Raw genomic sequence first — 18,264 nt, 5'->3', positions numbered from 1 at the left:
CAGATGCCAATTTTCAGTCGAATCCAGATGATAGAAAGTCTACATCTGGATATGTTTTCACGATAGGATCGTGTGCTATTTGTTGGAAAAGCAGCAAATAGGGGTCCACTACAGACTCCACGACCGAGGCCGAGTACATTGCCGCAAGTGAGGCTTCCAAAGAAGCCGTGTGGATGAAGAACATTGTTCACAAGTTGGGAGTAGTTCCATCCAACACATCACCCATCCCATTGTTGTGTGACAACAATGGAGCTATTGCTCAGGCTAAGGAGCCACGAGTCCACTCAAAGTCGAAGCAAATCGAGAGGAAGTACCATGTACTGAGGGAAATTGTTGGTAGAAGGGACGTCCTAATTCAGAAGGTAGCGTCAATTGAAAATGTAGCAGACCCATTGACAAAGCCACTATCACAGAAAGTGTTTGAGAAACACGTGGAAAGCATGGGACTCTGGCTAGTACCTGATTGGACCTAAGTGCAAGTGGGAGTTGTTAGACAGTTTTGTATGCCCTTAGCTTCAATCAAAATGATGTACTTTATGAGTTTATTGTAATTGAATAAAAGTGAATATTTGATTCATGTTCCCTTGGTATGTTTTTGTGTAATACCCTTAAACTGGACACTTAATGAGACTCGTGTTTGTTTAGAATGTTCACAGCCAGTGGGTCGGTCTGGGGAGACCTATCCTGACAAGGCTGACACTATGGTGCCACCAAGTCGGTTGGGGTGGCTTGTCTTAGCTACCGTGGTGAGACCCTAGGCACATACAGTGTGGGATTAATTGAATCTTTGAACTGGACCAGATTTCTAGTATTACCCTGGACCTTGGAGATTGATTGGCAAAACTGGAAAGTTACACCCGACCCCTAGACTCGATTATAATACTGCACTAGGTGTCGGATTGGGCTGTCTTTGATGTACCAATCAGTGAGATCCTTTGCGGGGGTAAAAACCTGGGTATGTTGGGGCAGTCTGAGAATTCATATGAGTAAGTGATCATAGTGACAGGATCAGCCCCTTTGTCGGACAAAGGTAATGATCGGGGATGCACTCTCACTGATGGAATCCAAGACTGCCGGCAGTCGATTTCAATCGTTGAGATTTGTTTTGCAAAATATATTTTATATAAGATATTAAAGTATATAAATTATTGTTTTGAAATGTTTGAAAATGGTTTTAATTGCCAGGATCCATACTTGAGAGAGTGCAACACTGTTCCTTGCAGCCGAGGGAGAGGTCCTCTCTTGTCGGGCAGTGTATGATCATTATGGGCTGAGAAGTTAAGTGTAAGGCCATTGAGGATAATACCTGATGGGCTAATCTTGCATCTGCCCACAGTCCCTGGGTGTTACAAGGTGGTTTGGCCCAGGGATCACTTAGGGTAAGTGTTGGGCCCATAGATCCCATCTGAAGGGTTTCAGGGGGTGCACTATCCATAACAGAGTATTCGGCCAGACCTTGTAACAAAGGCTGGGCTAAACCCATGTGGCTGATGTGTAGATCAATGTTTGGGTCCCACGCCATACAAGGAAGCCCAACTGGGCAGCAGTTTTGAAGGCTTAATGAATACACAACCCTAAATGGGCCTAAAGCCCATTTTGAACTGGGCTAATTTGATTAGTCTTTAAGGGGCGAATTCTAAGATAACATGAGCTGATAGGATTGGGCCCACACCCTATCCACTTAGAGAGTCCAAGATCTAATAATGAAGTTTAGATTTGAAAACTTCCTAATTAGATTATGAGCTGGTTGATCTGATCTGCAGATAAGATAAGGATTATCCCTTATCTTAAAGGGACTTCTAATCCATATATGATTTGGGTTAGCAACTCCTAATGGGATTAGGAGCTGATACCTTTAAGTCTATAAAAGGAAGAGGGGGCGACAACGTTTAGACATCCAACAGACTCACCAGCAACAGTCATGTCTTCATAGCTGAGATCATAGAAGAGAGAAATCTACACCCAGATTTTGGTTTCTACCTTGCACTGTGCCATCTTCAGTGGGAGCAGATTTTGGTTTCTACCTTGGGCGTGAACACCTCCATTGAGAGATATTATTTCTCTGTATCAGGTATTTTCTCTCTCTCCTCCTTTTGGTTCAGATCTGGTTCAGTTTATGGTTCAAGAATGATCCTTGAAAATAAGATTTTCTAAATAGGGAATTAGATTCCTAGTTGAAGGGAAGGAAAAATTTTTTGAAATTTGCCCCCTTTATTCCACAATCTTGGGCATCCATATGATGGATTTTCTATCCCTTCAGAGTGGTTATGATCCTTCACAGAAAGGTGGTGGGGTTATGCAGCTGAAACAGTTGGCTCCATGCACCCTATGTGATTTTCCACATTTCCAGAGACAACCCGTAGTCTCCGTCACTGAGAAAGGAGGGAAATCTCAGAGATGAATATATGGAAATGGATCGTAGATTAAAAGCATATCTATGAATTGAACATGAATCAAATTAGGTTGTGGACTGATGTTTGCTCTTTTATCAGAAAATGGCAAACGAATCTTTTGCAAAGCTTCTTGATGACAATACGCTTAAGGGCCCAAACTATGCCGACTGGTACAGGAACCTTATGCTGGTCCTAGTTTCAGAAGCTGGACAAAGTGGCAAAAAATCCTGCCTCAGAGCGTCTGGGTGACAGGGCTTCTGAGGCCCGAAGCAGAGACTATCAGGAATGGGAGGAGAAAAACTCCCTAGCCCGGTGTTACATCATCACCTCCTTGGACAACCCAATACAGAGGCAGTTCAATCAGATCGAATTTTCCACGGACATATTGGACAGCCTGAGGATGATGTATGAAGAGCACAATTGTTCTACTCAACAAAAGGTCATGAAACAGTTCATGACCACTCAAATTTCCAAGGGCCAACAAGTTCATGACCATTGTCTTCGGATGATGGGCTACATCAACGAACTGGAGGCTCTTGGATCCGGGCTGGACCTCGCAACCCAGATAGATGATATCCTTAATTCTTTGCCTCCTTCCTTAATCCGTTCATCATGAACTATAACATGAACAAGCTGAATGTTAGCTTGCAAGATCTTAGCAATATGTTGCAAAGAGCTGAAAAACTGATTAAAAAGGATGAGCCTATAGCTATGCTTGTTGAAGTTAGGAAAATGGGCAAGAGAAAGAGGAAGGCAAAGAAGCCTCAGAAGAAAGCCACTAAGAGCAAAAGGCAGAAGAAAGACAAAGCATCGGATGCCTGTCACTTCTGCAAGAAGACCGGCCACTGGAAAAGGAATTGTCCTGCCTACCTGGAATCCAAGAAAGGTAATTTTGAAACTTGTGTTATAGAAACCAAATTATTGGTAGCTTCTGCGTCCTGGTGTATTGACTCCGAGGCTTCAACTCATGCGTGTAACTCACTGCAGGGGTTCAAGGTAAGCAGAAGGCTGAGTGAAGGAAAAGTCACTCTCTACATGGGGACTACTACAACTGTTGCAGCTGCGGCAATAGGAACCATGGAGTTGATTTTTAGACAAGGAAAAATTGTACTGAAAGATTGTCTTTATGTACAAAATTTGAGAAGAAATTTGATTTTTGTTTCAAAACTGTGTCTAGATGGTTATTCTGTCTTCTTTAGTAATACGATTACTATTAAAAGAAATAACAGATTCATTGCATATGGGGAACTAGAGAACGGTCTCTATGTTCTACATCCTTCTCTAGAAACTAACATAACCGAAACTACGTCGGATGAAATCCCCAAGAAGAGAGCTCGTGATACAGTTAATCCCACGTGTTTGTGGCATTACCAACTTGGCCAAATCGGTGTTGGCCGAATCACAAGGTTGGTAAAGGATGGTCCTTTGGATTTTCTAACTGTAGAAGATCTTCCCACCTGTGAGCCTTGCCTACAAGGCAAGATGACGAAATGACCATTTAACGGTAATCTTGCATGATAGATGTACAAGCACACTTGACCTAATACATACTAATGTATGTGGTCCCCTGAGTGTTAGGATACGGAATCAACACATGTACTTCATCACCTTCATAGATGATTTCTCATGATATGGTTACGTGTACCTAATGAGACACAAGTCTGAATCCATTGAAAAGTTCAAAGAGTTTAGACAAGAGGTCGAGAAACAGTTGGGAAGAGAAATTAAAGCCCTTCGATCTGATCGAGGTGGCGAGTATCTCTCTGATGAGTTTAGGGACTACTTAAAAGACAATGGGATAGTATCACAATTAGCTCCTCCTGCTACACTACAACTTAACGATGTTTCAGAGAGGAGTAATAGGACCATATTGGATATGCTTTGGTCACTTCTCATACACTCAGAGTTACCCACATCCGTTTGGGGTTACGCATTGGAGACTGCGATTTACATGCTGAATTGGGTTCTAACCAAATCGGTTCCGAATACTCCATATGAACTTTGGACCAGAAAGAAACCAAGTGTCAGACACTTGAAGATTTGGGGTTGTCCAGCACACGTTAAAAGAACGAGTGCAGACAAGTTGGAATCCAAGACCGGTCGTTGCCTATTTGTAGGCTACCCAAAAGGCTCTATAGATTACCTTTTCTATGACCCAAGTAAGTAGAAAGTGTTCTGTAGTCGAAATGCCCAATTCTTGGAGACCGATTACATCCTGGACTCGATTATGATACTACACTATGTGTCGGATTGGGCTATCTTTGATGTACCATTTAGTGAGATCCTTAGCGGGCGTCAAAACCTGGGCATGTTGGGATAGTCTGAGAATTCATCTGAGTGGGTGATGTTGGACAGTTTTGTATGCCCTTAGCTTCAATCAAAATTGATGTACTTTATGAGTTTATTGTAAATGAATAAAAGTGCATATTTGATTTATGTTCCCTTGGTATGTTTCTATGTAATACCCTTAAACTGGACACTTATTGAGACTCGTGTTAGTTTAGAAAGTTCACAGCCAGTGGGTCGGTTTGGGGAGACCTATCCTGACAAGGCTGACACTGTGGTGCCATCAAGTCGGTTGAGGTGGCTTGTCTCAGCTACCGGGGTGAGACCCCAGGTACATACAGTGTGGGATTAATTGAATCTTTGAACTGGACCAGATTTCCAGTATTGCTCTGGACCTTGGAGATTGATGGGCAAAACTGGAAAGTTAAACCCGACCCCTTGACTCGATTATGATACTGCACTAGGTGTCGGATCGGGGTGTCTTTGATGTACCAATCAGTGAGATCCTTAGCGGGGGTCAAAACCTAGGTATGTTGGGACAATCTGAGAATTCATTTGAGTGGGTGATCATAGTGACAGGATCAGCCCCTTTGTCGGACAAAGGTAATGATCGGGGATGCACTCTCACTGTTGGAAACCAAGACTGCCGGTAGCCGATTTCAACCGTTGAAATTTGTTTTGCAAAATATATTTTATATGAGATATAAAAGTATATACATTATGGTTTTTAAAATGTTTGCAAAAGGTTTTAATTCCCGGGATCCATATAAGTGGGAGAGTGCAACACTGTTCCTTGCAGCCGAGGGAGAGGTCCTCTCTTGTCAGGCAGTGTATGATCATTAAGGGCTGAGAGGTTAAGTGTAAGACCATTGAGGATAATACCTGATGGGATAATCTTGCATCTGCCCACAGTCCCTGGGTGTTTCAAGGTGGCTTCGCCCCGGGACCACTTAGGGTAAGTGTTGGGCCCATAGAGCCCATTCGATGGGTTTCAAGGGGTGCACTATCTTTAACAGTGTATTCGACTAGGCCTTGTAACAAAGGCTGGGCCGAACCCATGTGGCTGATGTGTAGATCAATGCTTGAGTCCTACGCCATACAAGGAAGCCCAACTGGGCAGCAATTAGGAAGGTTAAGTGAGCACATAACCTTGATGGGCCTGAAGCCCATTTCGAACTGGGCTATTAATTTAGTTAATTAAAGGGGCGAATTCTGAGATGGATTAGCAGTTAGGATAGGGTCTTAATCCTATCCATTCAGAGAGTCCAGATATGAATGTGATTCAGATCTAGAAACCTCCTAATGGGATTAGGATAAAGCTAATCTAATCTGCAGATAAGATAAGGGTTTAACCTTATCACTAGAAGAGAAGGCTGATCCAAATATGATTTGGATAAGCACCTCCTAATGGGATTAGGAGCTGATCTTTTCAAGTTAACAAAAGGAAGGAGGGGGCGGCAGCCTTGAGGGAGACCAAGAAACACATCAGATTCTCTTTAGTGCTGAAATCAAAAAAAAAGAATTCTGCATCCTGCGAATACTCTCTTGCCGCCTCCCTGTTCTTGCCGCCCTATTTGCCAGTTCGATCTCCAGCTGTGGGAGAAGTCAAGATTGGATATTGACATCAGTTCTTTGAGAAAAGATTGAAAAGGAAGCTGTGCTCACGTTCTATCCTACTGTTTCTTGCGAAGGACAGAGTTCTTGGGGAAGAACACTACTGATTCTGCTCCATCCTGCACTGTGCCATCTTCAGTGGGAGCAGTCTTTGGATCCTTCCTTGGGCGTGAACACCTTCGTTGGGAGATATTACTTCTCCATATCAGGTATTATTCTCTCCCATTCCTTTTGGTTCAGATCTGGTTCAGTTTAAGGTTCAAGATTGATCTTTGAAAATATGATTTTCTAAATAGGGAATGTGATTCCCAGTTGAAGGGAGAGAAAAATTTTTGAAATTCGCCCCTTATTCCGCAATCTTTGGGCATCCATGGGATGGATCTCTCATCCTTTCAATGGTACCAGAGCCATGGATCAAATCTTGAACCATTCTGTTTCAGATCTGAACCTGCGCAATTAGGGAGAAGGCGTTCTACCCAATTTGCACAGATTTGGTTTTTGGGAAATTTGTTCCAAAAACAGATGGGCAAATAATCTTAAATTAATTTTAAATAAATCTGATCATTATTTAGAATTGTTCTTTATAATTTTCTTGATTTATGGGCTGTTCGTACAATTAGGGAGAAGGCTCCATGCAGTTCTTGATTTATTTTGGGTCTGTAAATATTTTTTTTTTTATTTTCTAGACTCAATGTATAGGTATTCGATCTGATGTAATTATTAATAGAAATAGGATTTCTATTTATTTTTATTTTGGATCGAAGTTGGTGGCGCAGAAAAGGAGATTTCATAGAGAAGGAGATTTCGCAGATGAGAGAAATGCTATCTGCGATTTGCAGTTTGTGAAACTGCATTCTGTTATCTAACCTCTGTTTTGTAGGAAGGATTGTACGAACAACCCTGTTTGACTGATTCTAATATTTCCTTTTATCAGTATTTAATTTCAGATTATTTTCTTGAATTAAGGATTTAATTAAAAATCAAACCCTAGACCCAGTCGAACAAAGATTGGTTCAAAACTATTTGGACCAATTCTAGGGTTTAATCAAGGCTGAAAGTCAGCCCTAATTTCCCACTAATGGGCCTAAGGTTTGATATTTAATTAAATGGTTAATTTGGCCCAGCCTGTAAAGGCCCAGTTTTAAATAGTTAAAACTGCAAAAGTCCATTTTAAAGGATAAAGCTATATGGGCCGAACTGGGTAACCCTAATTCAGCCCATATACCTAGATAATATTAATGGTTAATATTATGGAATTTTAACGGGCTTCCAATGGGCCTTACAGATAATTAATTGATTGGATCAATTTATCCCTACATGTGATGTATGGATGTGTGATGTGCTGTGTACATGGGCCATAAGTACTTGGCCCATGCTCATTCGATAGTGGCTCTTGCGCACACCATGGCTGAATGCACATCATTGCCATGGTGTCCCTTTTGGTCATTGGATGACTTCCCTCAGTGGTGGGCCCCACACCTCATCAAGAGGTTACGTGCGGAACCCTAGTCGATTCAAGGCCCACCGAAATCTGGCTTTGTGAAAGTCAGTGGGAGCCACTTTGGTTTGACCTAAATCAAACTAGGGCGTAATTTGATTCCCTCCAGCTAATATGAGTGCATGTGATAGGGAGATTCATATGATGAACTCTCTAAAGGCCTTCCATCATTAGCATGAGGATGGGTCCTTCAGTAATGAGGAAACGCACCAGAAAATGGGCTATCCATTTGCTGATGGGCTTGTCTGATTGTTTCATTAGATGATAGGGGCATCATAGACCGATGTGGGAGGGGCTTCACCAGAAAATGGGAAATCTCTCACGGTACCTTGGCGTTCTCGAATATGATGGGTAAGCCCTCACTGGACAGAAAGGTTTACCTGTAAACGGCTCTGAACCTTGTCTGACAGAGGCCAAAGGGAAAAATCATATGATGAGTGGATGTGATCCTACACAGAAAGGTGGTGGGGTTATGCAGCTGAAACAGTTGGCTCCATGCACCCTATGTGATTTCCCACATTTCTAGAAACAACCTGTAGTCTCCATCACAGAGAGAGGAGGTAAATCTCAGAGACGAATAAATGGAAATGAATCATAGATTAAAATCCATATCTATGAAATGAACATGAATCAAATTAGGTTGTGGACTGATGTTTGCTCTTTTATCAGAAAATGGCAAATGGATCTTTTGCAAAACTGCTTGATGACAACAAGTTGAAGGGCCCAAACTATGTTGACTGGTACAGAAACCTTATGCTGGTCCTAGCTTCTAAAAAGCTGGACAAAGTGGCAAAGAATCCTACCCCGGAGCATCCGGGTGATAGGGCTTCTGAGGCCCGAAGGAGAAACTATCAAGAATGGGTGGAGAAAAACACCCTTGCCCGGTGTTACATCATTACCTCCTTAGACAACCCGATACAGAGGTAGTTCGATCAGATCGAACTTGCCAAAGACATATTGGACTGTCTTAGGACAATGTATGAAGTGCAGAATCGTTCTACTCGACAAAAGGTCTTGAAACAGTTCATGACTGCACAAATGTCCAAGGGTCAACAAGTTCACGACCATTATCTTCGGACGATGGGATGCATCAAGGAACTGGAGGCTCTTGGATCCGGGCTGGACCTTGCAACCCAGATAGATGCTCTCCTTAACTCTTTGCCTCCTTCCTTTAATCCGTTCATCATGAACTATAACATGAACAAGCTGAATGTCAGCTTACAAGAGCTCAGCAATATGTTGCAAAGAGCTGAAGAACTGATTAGAAAGGATGAGCCTGTAGCCATGCTTGTTGAAGCTTGCAAGACAGGCAAGAGAAAGAGGAAGGCAAAGAAGCCTCAGAAAAAAGCCGCTAAGAGCAAGAAGCAGAAGAAAGACAAAACATCGGATGCCTGTCACTTCTGCAAGAAGACCGGCCACTGGAAAAGGAACTGTCCTGCCTACCTGGAATCCAAGAAAGGTAACTTCGAAACTTGTGTTATAGAAACCAATTTGTTGGTAGCTTCTGCTTCTTGGTGTATTGACTCCGGTGCTTCAATTCAAGCTTGTAACTCACTGTAGGGGTTCAAGGTAAGCAGAAGGCTGAGTGAAGGAGAAGTCACACTCTACTTAGGGACTACTACAACTGTTGCAGCCACGGCCATAGGAACCGTGGAGTTAATTTTTAGAGAAGGAATAGATGTACTGAAAGACTGTCTTTATGTGCAAAATTTAAGGAGAATTTTGATTTCTGTCTCAAAACTGTGTGCAGATGGTTATTCTGTCTTCTTTAGTAATACGATTACTATTAAAAGAAACAACAAATTCATCGCATACGGGGAACTGGAGAACGGTCTCTATGTTCTACATCCTTCTCTAGAAACTAACATAACCGAAACTACGTCAGCTGAAATCCCTAAGAAGAGAGCTCGTGATACAGTTAGTCCCACGTGTCTGTGGCATTATCAACTTGGCCACATCGGTGTTGACCGGTCGCTTCTCATACACTTAGAGTTACCCACGTCCTTTTGGGGTTACGCATTAGAGACTGTGATTTATGTGCTGAATCGGGTTCCAACCAAATCGGTTCCAAATACTCCATATGAACTTTGGACCGGAATGAAACCAAGTGTCAGACACTTGAAGATTTGGGGTTTTCTAGCACACGTTAAAAGAACGAGTGCAGACAAGTTGGAATCCAAGACCAGCCGTTGCCTCTTTGTAGGCTACCCAAGAGGATCTGTAGGTTACCTATTCTATGACTCAAGTGAGCAGAAAGTGTTCTGCAGTCGTAACATGCAATTCTTGGAAATTGACTATATCCTGGACACCCATCGTCAGGATGTTGTTCTTGATGAGGAGAGCTTAGGAGTAGTGGGAGATGTCCCACAAGTTCCAGGTAGTGACCAACCTAGAAGATCCACTCGGGTATCCAGGCCACCAGTCCGTTATGGTTTTGACCAGGATAGTTACTTGGTGGAAACCTTGACTAGTGAGGAGGATCCCGTGACTTACACGGAAGCTATGTTGGACATAGATTCCCAGAAGTGGGTGGAGGCCATGAAAGCAGAGATGGACTCAATGGAGACCAATGGAGTCTGGACTCTAGTAGATCCACCCTCTGGGGTAAAAGCAATCAGTTGCAAATGGATTTACAAGAGGAAGAAGGGCCTTGATGGTAAGTTTGAGACATTCAAGGCTCGTCTGGTGGCAAAAGGGTACTCTGCGAAAGAGGGCATCGATTATGAGGAAACCTTTTTGCTTGTGGCCAGGCTTAAATGCATTAGGATCCTGCTAGCTGTAGCAGCATACCATGATTAGGAGATTTGGCAAATGGATGTCAAAACTGCATTCCTAAATGGAGATCTTACTGAAGATATCTATATGCAGCAGCCGCAAGGCTTCATTGCTGCAGGTCAAGAAAACATGGTATGTAAACTTAATAGATCCATTTATGGACTTAAGCAAGCTTCTAGAAGTTGGAACATCCGTTTTGACTCTGTTGTCAAATCATTTGACTTCGAGCAGAATCCGGATGAACCCTGTGTTTACAGGAAGTACAGTGGAGATAAGGTTACCTTCTTGGTTCTGTATGTAGATGACATTCTACTCATTGGGAATGATGTAGGTATGTTAACTACGGTGAAAGTATGGCAATCACAGCAATTCTCCATGAAAGATCTTGGAGAAGCCTCCTATATACTGGGTCTTTGACTCTATAGAGATAGATCGAAGCAGATAATAGGATTATCCCAATTTGCCTACATTGACAAAATAGTCAAAAGATACAGCATCGAAAACTCCAAGAAAGGAAATGTTCCCTTTAGGCACGGAGTCACTCTCTCCAAGAAGATGTCTTCCAAGAATTCTGAGGAGATTGATGGCATGAAAGACGTTCCCTATGCCTCTGCCGTAGGGAGCATCATGTATGCCATGTTGTGCACTCGCCCTCACATAGCTCAGGCAGTGAGTGTAGTAAGCAGATTTCAGGCCAACCCATGGCAAGAGCATTGGACTGCTGTGAAAAACATACTTAAGTACCTTCGAAGGACAAAAGAGTTTTGTCTAGTATTCGACGGTAGCTCAGTACAGATCCAAGGGTATACAGATGCCGATTTCCAGTCAGACCCAGATGATAGAAAGTCTACATCTGGATATGTTTTCACGATAGGATCATGTGTTGTTTGCTGGAAAAGCAGCAAACAGGGGTCCACTGCAGACTCCACGACCGGGGCCGAGTACATTGCCACAAGTGAGGCTGCCAAAGAAGCCGTATGGATGAAGAAGTTCATTCATGAGTTGGGAGTAGTTCCGTCCCACACATCACCCATCCCCTTGTTGTGTGACAACAATGGAGCCATTGCTCAGGCTAAGGAGCCACGAGCCCACTCGAAGTCGAAGCACATCGAGAGGAAGTACCACATACTACGGGAGATTGTTGGTAGAGGGGACGTCCTGATTCAGAAGGTAGCGTCAACGGAAAATGTAGCAGACCCATTGACAAAGCCACTATCACAGAAAGTGTTTGAGAAACATGTGGAAAGTATGGGACTCCGGCTAGTACCTGATTGGACCTAAGTGCAAGTGGGAGTTGTTGGACAATTTTGTATGCCCTTAGCTTCAATCAAAATTGATATACTTTATAAGTTTATTGTAAATGAATAAAAGTGTATATTTGATTCATGTTCCCTTGGTATGTTTCTATGTAATACCCTTAAACTGGACACTTATTGAGACTCGTGTTAGTTTAGAAAGTTCATAGCTGGTGGGTCGGTCTGGGGAGACCTATCCTGACAAGGCTGACACTGTGGTGCCATCAGGTCGGTTGAGGTGGCTTGTCTTAGCTACTGGGGGGAGACCCCAGGCACATACAGTGTGGGATTAATTGAATCTTTGAACTGGACCAGATTTCCAGTATTGCCCTTGACCTTGGAGATTGATGGGCAAAACTACAAAGTTACACCCGACCCCTAGACTCGATTATGATACTGCACTAGGTGTCGGATCGGGGTGTCTTTGATGTACCAATCAGTGAGATCCTTAGCGGGGGTCAAAACCTAGGTATGTTGGGAAAATCCGAGAATTCATCTGAGTGGGTGATCATAGTGACAGGATCAGCCCCTTTGTCGGACAAAGGTAATGATCGGGGATGCACTCTCACTGTTGGAAACCAAGACTGCCGGCAGCCGATTTCAACCATTGAAATTTGTTTTGCAAAGAATATTTTATTTGAGATATAAAATTATATACATTATGGTTTCTAAAATGTTTGCAAAAGGTTTTAATTCCCGGGATCCATATAAGTGGGAGAGTGCAACACTGTTCCTTGCAGCCGAGGGAGAGGTCCTCTCTTGTCAGGCAGTGTATGATCATTAAGGGCTGAGAGATTAAGTGTAAGACCATTGAGGATAATACCTGATGGGCTAATCTTGCATCTGCCCACGGTCCCTGGGTGTTTCAAGGTGGCTTCGCCCAGGGACCACTTAGGGTAAGTGTTGGGCCCATAGAGCCCATTCGATGGGTTTCAAGAGGTGCACTATCTTTAACAGTGTATTCGACTAGGCCTTGTCAAAGGCTGGGCCAAACCCATGTGGCTGATGTGTAGATCAATGCTTGAGTCCCACGCCATACAAGGAAGCCCAACTGGGCAGCAATTAGGAAGGTTAAGTGAGCACATAACCTTGATGGGCCTGAAGCCCATTTCGAACTGGGCTATTAATTTAGTTAATTAAAGGGGCGAATTCTGAGATGGATTAGCAGTTAGGATAGGGTCTTAATCCTATCCATTCAGAGAGTCCAGATATGAATGTGATTTAGATCTAGAAATCTCCTAATGGGATTAGGATAAAGCTAATCTAATCTGCAGATAAGATAAGGGTTTAACCTTATCACTAGAAGAGAAGGCTGATCCAAATATGATTTGGATAAGCACCTCCTAATGGGATTAGGAGCTGATCTTTTCAAGTTAACAAAAGGAAGGAGGGGGCGGCAGCCTTGAGGGAGACCAAGAAACACATCAGATTCTCTTTAGTGCTGAAATCAAAAAGATAGAATTCTGCATCCTGCAAATACTCTCTTGCTGCCTCCCTGTTCTTGCTGCCCTGTTTGCTAGTTCGATCTCCAGCTGTGGGAGAAGTCAAGATTGGATCTTGACATCAGTTTTTTGAGAAAGGATTGAAAAGGAAGCTATGCTCACATTCTATCCTACTGTTCTTTGCGAAGGACAGAGTTATTGTGGAAGAACACTGTTGATTCTGCTCCATCCTGCACTGCACCATCTTCAGTGGGAGTAGTCTTTGGATCCTTCCTTGGGCGTGAACACCTTCGTTGGGAGATATTACTTCTCTGTATCAGGTATTATTCTCTCCCATTCCTTTTGGTTCAGATCTGGTTCATTTCAAGGTTCAAGATTGATCCTTGAAAATCTGATTTTCTAAATAGGGAATGTGATTCCCAGTTGAAGGGAGAGAAAAATTTTTGAAATTCGCCCCTTATTCCGCAATCTTTGAGCGTCCATGGGATGGATCTCTCATCCTTTCAGGTGATCATAGTGACAGGATCAGCCCCTTTGTCGGACTCAGGTAATGATCGGGGATGCACTCTCACTGATGGAAAGCAAGACTACCGATAGCCGATTTCAATCGTTGAAATTTGTTTTGCAAAATATATTTTATATGAGATATAAAAGTATATATAAATTACAATTTCGAAATGATTTGCAAAAGATTTTAATTCCTGGGTTCCATACTAGAGAGAGTGCAACACTGTTCCTTGCAGCCGAGGGAGAGGTCCTCTCTTGTCGGGCAGTGTATGATCATTATGGGCTGAGAGGTTAAGTGTAAGACCATTGAGGATAATACCTGATGGGCTAATCTTGCATCTGCCCATAGTCCCTGGGTGTTACAAGGTGGCTTGGCCCATGGACCACTTAGGGTAAGTGTTGAGCCCTTAGAGCCCATCTGATGGGTTTCAGGGGGGTGCACTATCCATAACAGTGTATTCGTCCAGGACTTGAAACAAAGGCTGGGCTGAACCCATGTGGCAGATGTGTAGATCAATGTTTGGGTCCCACGCCATACAGGGACCCCAACTGGGCAGCAGTTTGGAAGGCTTAATGAATACACAACCCTAAATGCGCCTAAAGCCCATTTCGAAATGGGCTAATTTGATTAGTCTTTAAGGGGCAAATTCTGAGATAAGATCAGCTGATAGAATTGGGCCCACACCCTATCCACTCAGAGAGTCCAAGATCTAAATGAAATTTGCATTTGGAAACTTCATAATTAGATTAGGAGCTGGCTGATTTAATCTGCAGATAAGATAAGGATTATCCCTTATCTTAAAGGGACTTCTAATCCAGATATGATTTGGGTTAGCAACTCCTAATGGGATTAGGACCTGATCCCTTAACTCTATAAAAGGAAGAGGGGGCAGCAGCCTTTAGACATCCAACAGACTCACCAGCAACAGTCTTGTCTTCAGAGCTGAGGTCACAGAAGAGAGAATTCTGCACCCTGCAAATACTCTCTAGCTGCCTCCTTCCTACAGTCGCTGCCTACAGCAGTTCGATCTCCATTCCTTGGGAGATATTATTTCTACCTTGGGCGAGAACACCTCCATTGAGAGATATTATTTCTCTGTATTAGGTATTATCTCTCCCTACTCCTTTTGGTTCATATCTAGTTCAATTTATGGTTCAAGAATGATCCTTGAAAATATGATTTTCTAAATAGGGAATTCGATTCCCAGTTGAAGGGAGAGAAATTTTTTTGAAATTCGTCCCCTTTATTCCGCAATCTTGGGCGTCCATGTGATGGATTTCCCATCCCTTCACCGGCTAGCTATAGCAGCAAACCATGACTACGAGATTTGGCAAATGGATGTCAAAACTACGTTCCTGAACGGAGATCTTAGTGAAGATATCTATATGCAGCAGTGATAAGAATAAAATTTGTCATATGTTTATCCCTCAATATTCAGTATTTTACACTTAATTGGTACCTAATTGGACTCATTACTCTTGTATTTCGATTCAGGGCAAGCAAGAAGGAGATTGGAAGAAATCAAGGCTAATCGGATGTTTTTGTACAGTTTCGGCACCGATCAGTGATATGGGCCTAACTCTCAATTCCGGACTCCGATTTGGATATTTCAAGAAGCACTGGAAAGATAAGGAAAATGCCCATTTCACAAGCTGAAACCCATTTCACAGAGAGTCTTGAAACAAGCCCAAATTGTTAAAGAAACCCAGTTCGAATTCAAGATCCAAGAGTCCCATTAGAATAGAAGTTGAATGTAATCTCAATAAAAGAGTTTTACCAGATTTAAATTCTCAAATTGTAATCCTATAAAAATAGGAGATAAGAGTTAGATAGGATAAATTCAAATTAGACTAGGACTTTCCAATTTGAGGATAATCTCCTTAAGGGAGTTGGAGAGCAGCCCTCTCCCCAAATCTATATAAAGGGGGGCGGACCAACACCCAAGGCATGAATTCCTCTAAGAGAGCTTCAGTCTTCGGAGAGGGAAAACAGCAACCAAGTAGGAAGAAGCAAGAGTTCGCCCCCCTTTCTTATCTAGAAGCTGCGACTTCATCATGAAGTGTCTGTAAGTTTTTATTTCTGGTTGAAGGGTTAGGGAAGCCTTGGTTCTGTAATATCGTGAGATCTAATTGATTTATTTTATTTTAGTTCATTGTTTATGGGTATTCATATGTTTTCTGCTTATTAACTGTGGGGATTATTTTTGTTGATTAAGCAAGAAGGGCCCCTTGCTCATTCAATGGAAATAATCTATGGCCGATTGAACCTCCAGTTTCGTATATGATTGGTAGGTTCGATCATGGTGGCAACTAACATAAATTGATTGCAAAAAAAAGTTTTCGATCTATGTTAGGAAAATATATGATCTGGTTTAAACGATCCGAGCTTGTGAGATCGCTGACCAGAATTGGGTCTCTCCTCTCTTAATGCTATTAATAGGTTAAATCCTAAGAGCTTGTTTAGGACTGCCTAATAATAAGGGAAGCAATCAAAGAGCTTGTTTTGGTTGTCGAATAATAAGAGTAGAGGTTGGCTGTTAGAGCTTGTTAATAGCTATAACCAATTTATTCATAAACATAGGAATCTATCTTTGCATCAATGATCAATGCTACAAATCAAAGCTGAACTTGTCCCTTCAACCGGAAGCCATCTCCCATCGATTTAATCTTTATTTTCTGTTATTTTCTGCTATTTTGTTATTTTCGTTAGTTTTACAACCCCCCTTAAGCCATCTACTTGGAAATAAATCCACCCAATCCCTGTGGAGAACGACCTTGCTCATCACTATCTGCAAATTATTAACCCAGAGCAAGAATATTTATCTTTGGTTGGGTTCGACACCCACCAAAAATTTGGCGCCGTTGCTAGGGATTGGCGTCCTAAGTAGGTTTATTTCCTTTTGTTTGATTTATGCCTCACTCTTCTCATGTAGGTGAACTCCACTATGACCCTGAGATCAAGAACACAGTTCGCCGCTTGAGGAAAGAAGCCAAGCAACACCGCAACCAATCAGCATCACTCCCCACTTCCGGAGTGAAGTCGGCTGCAGAAATCGTTGAGCCATCCAACCATTCTGAAGAAGAAGTCATGGCCAACAACGAAGAAAGAACCCTTAGAGAGCTAGCTGCACCGGATCTACACCAACAACCTCTCTGCATCGAATATGCAGATCTAGCGGTACCCTTTGAACTTAAATCAGTTCTTATACACTTACTCCCTACTTTTCGTGGACTTACAGGCAAAGACCCTCACAAGCACCTAAAAGAATTCTACGTAGTATGCTCAAGCATGAAACCTCAAGGTGTTACCGAGGAACAGATCAAACTGCGTGCCTTTCCTTTCTCACTAGCTGATAAGGCTAAGGATTGGCTGTACTACCTACCCTCTGGTTCTGATGTGTGGCTCATTGTGACACTAGCAAGTGCACTAGCCGTTCAAGTAATAAAGTAGTGAGTGAAGTATCGTTCCCACGAGGATTTAGGAAACAATTACCAATACTAAATTGAACACTTCTTATCTGATCAACAAATAAATCAAAACTCTAATGAAAGTTAAGAAATCCTAAATTAAAATCTATCTAAATCATTGGTCCAATTGCCTTCAATTCAGGTTAGAAGAGTAAGCAGTAAATGTCAATCTCAGAATTCAGCAATCTATCAATTTGGATCATTCGAATAAATCATGATTGAGCCTTGGTTTGGTGAAACCCCAAGGTCATGAACAGCCTCTCTCAAGCGCATGTTCATCCTATGCATGAGTGACGGTTCTTCTATCTCTAGCAAGAATCTAATCCTCATGCATGCATTTCTTCAAACACTTCTAAGGCATCAATTCAAATCTGAATTGATCACCAACTGAATTGTGCAAGTTATCTCTAACCTTGCACTCAATTCAGTTCTTGAATAGTAGATCTGAATTCCTAAGTCTCTCTCAAGCACTCTAGGAATTCCAAGCTGTAGATTAATTCGCCCAATCTGAAAATTGCAGATCTGAATTCTCTTTCAAACAATTCAGATCTTGCAATCTCAGATCTGAGAATTCAGATCTGAGTTTTGAAGGTTAGTTGGCCGAATTACTCTACAATCACACCCTTATTCAAGAAACTTCAAATACAATGCATGACCATTTGAATGAATCAAAAAGAATTAGATTGCTGAACTGAAATTTTACAAGCTGAAATACATCAAGGAAGAATGGAAACAAGGAGAAAGAAGAAAGAAAATGTAACTAAGAAACTGAATTCAAATCAAAAGAGAATGAAACTACAAATGATTTATTACAAAAGATCTTTGAATCACAAACCCTCAATTCGAACTCACCTTCTTCTTCTAGCTTGCTTGTCTTGAACTTCCTTCAGCCCTTCTTCTTCTTCTTCCTTGCGCCTAGCCTTCTTCTCTTCTCTTCTCTCAAGGTAGCCGAACCTCTAAGAGTGAGAGAGCCTTCCTCTCAAGCA

Source organism: Nelumbo lutea, chromosome 3 (assembly GCF_056320005.1).
Source record: "Nelumbo lutea isolate HS-2025 chromosome 3, American lotus-T2T, whole genome shotgun sequence".
In the NCBI taxonomy this organism is placed as follows: Eukaryota; Viridiplantae; Streptophyta; class Magnoliopsida; order Proteales; family Nelumbonaceae; genus Nelumbo; species Nelumbo lutea.
Note: the sequence above shows the minus strand (reverse complement) of the source record.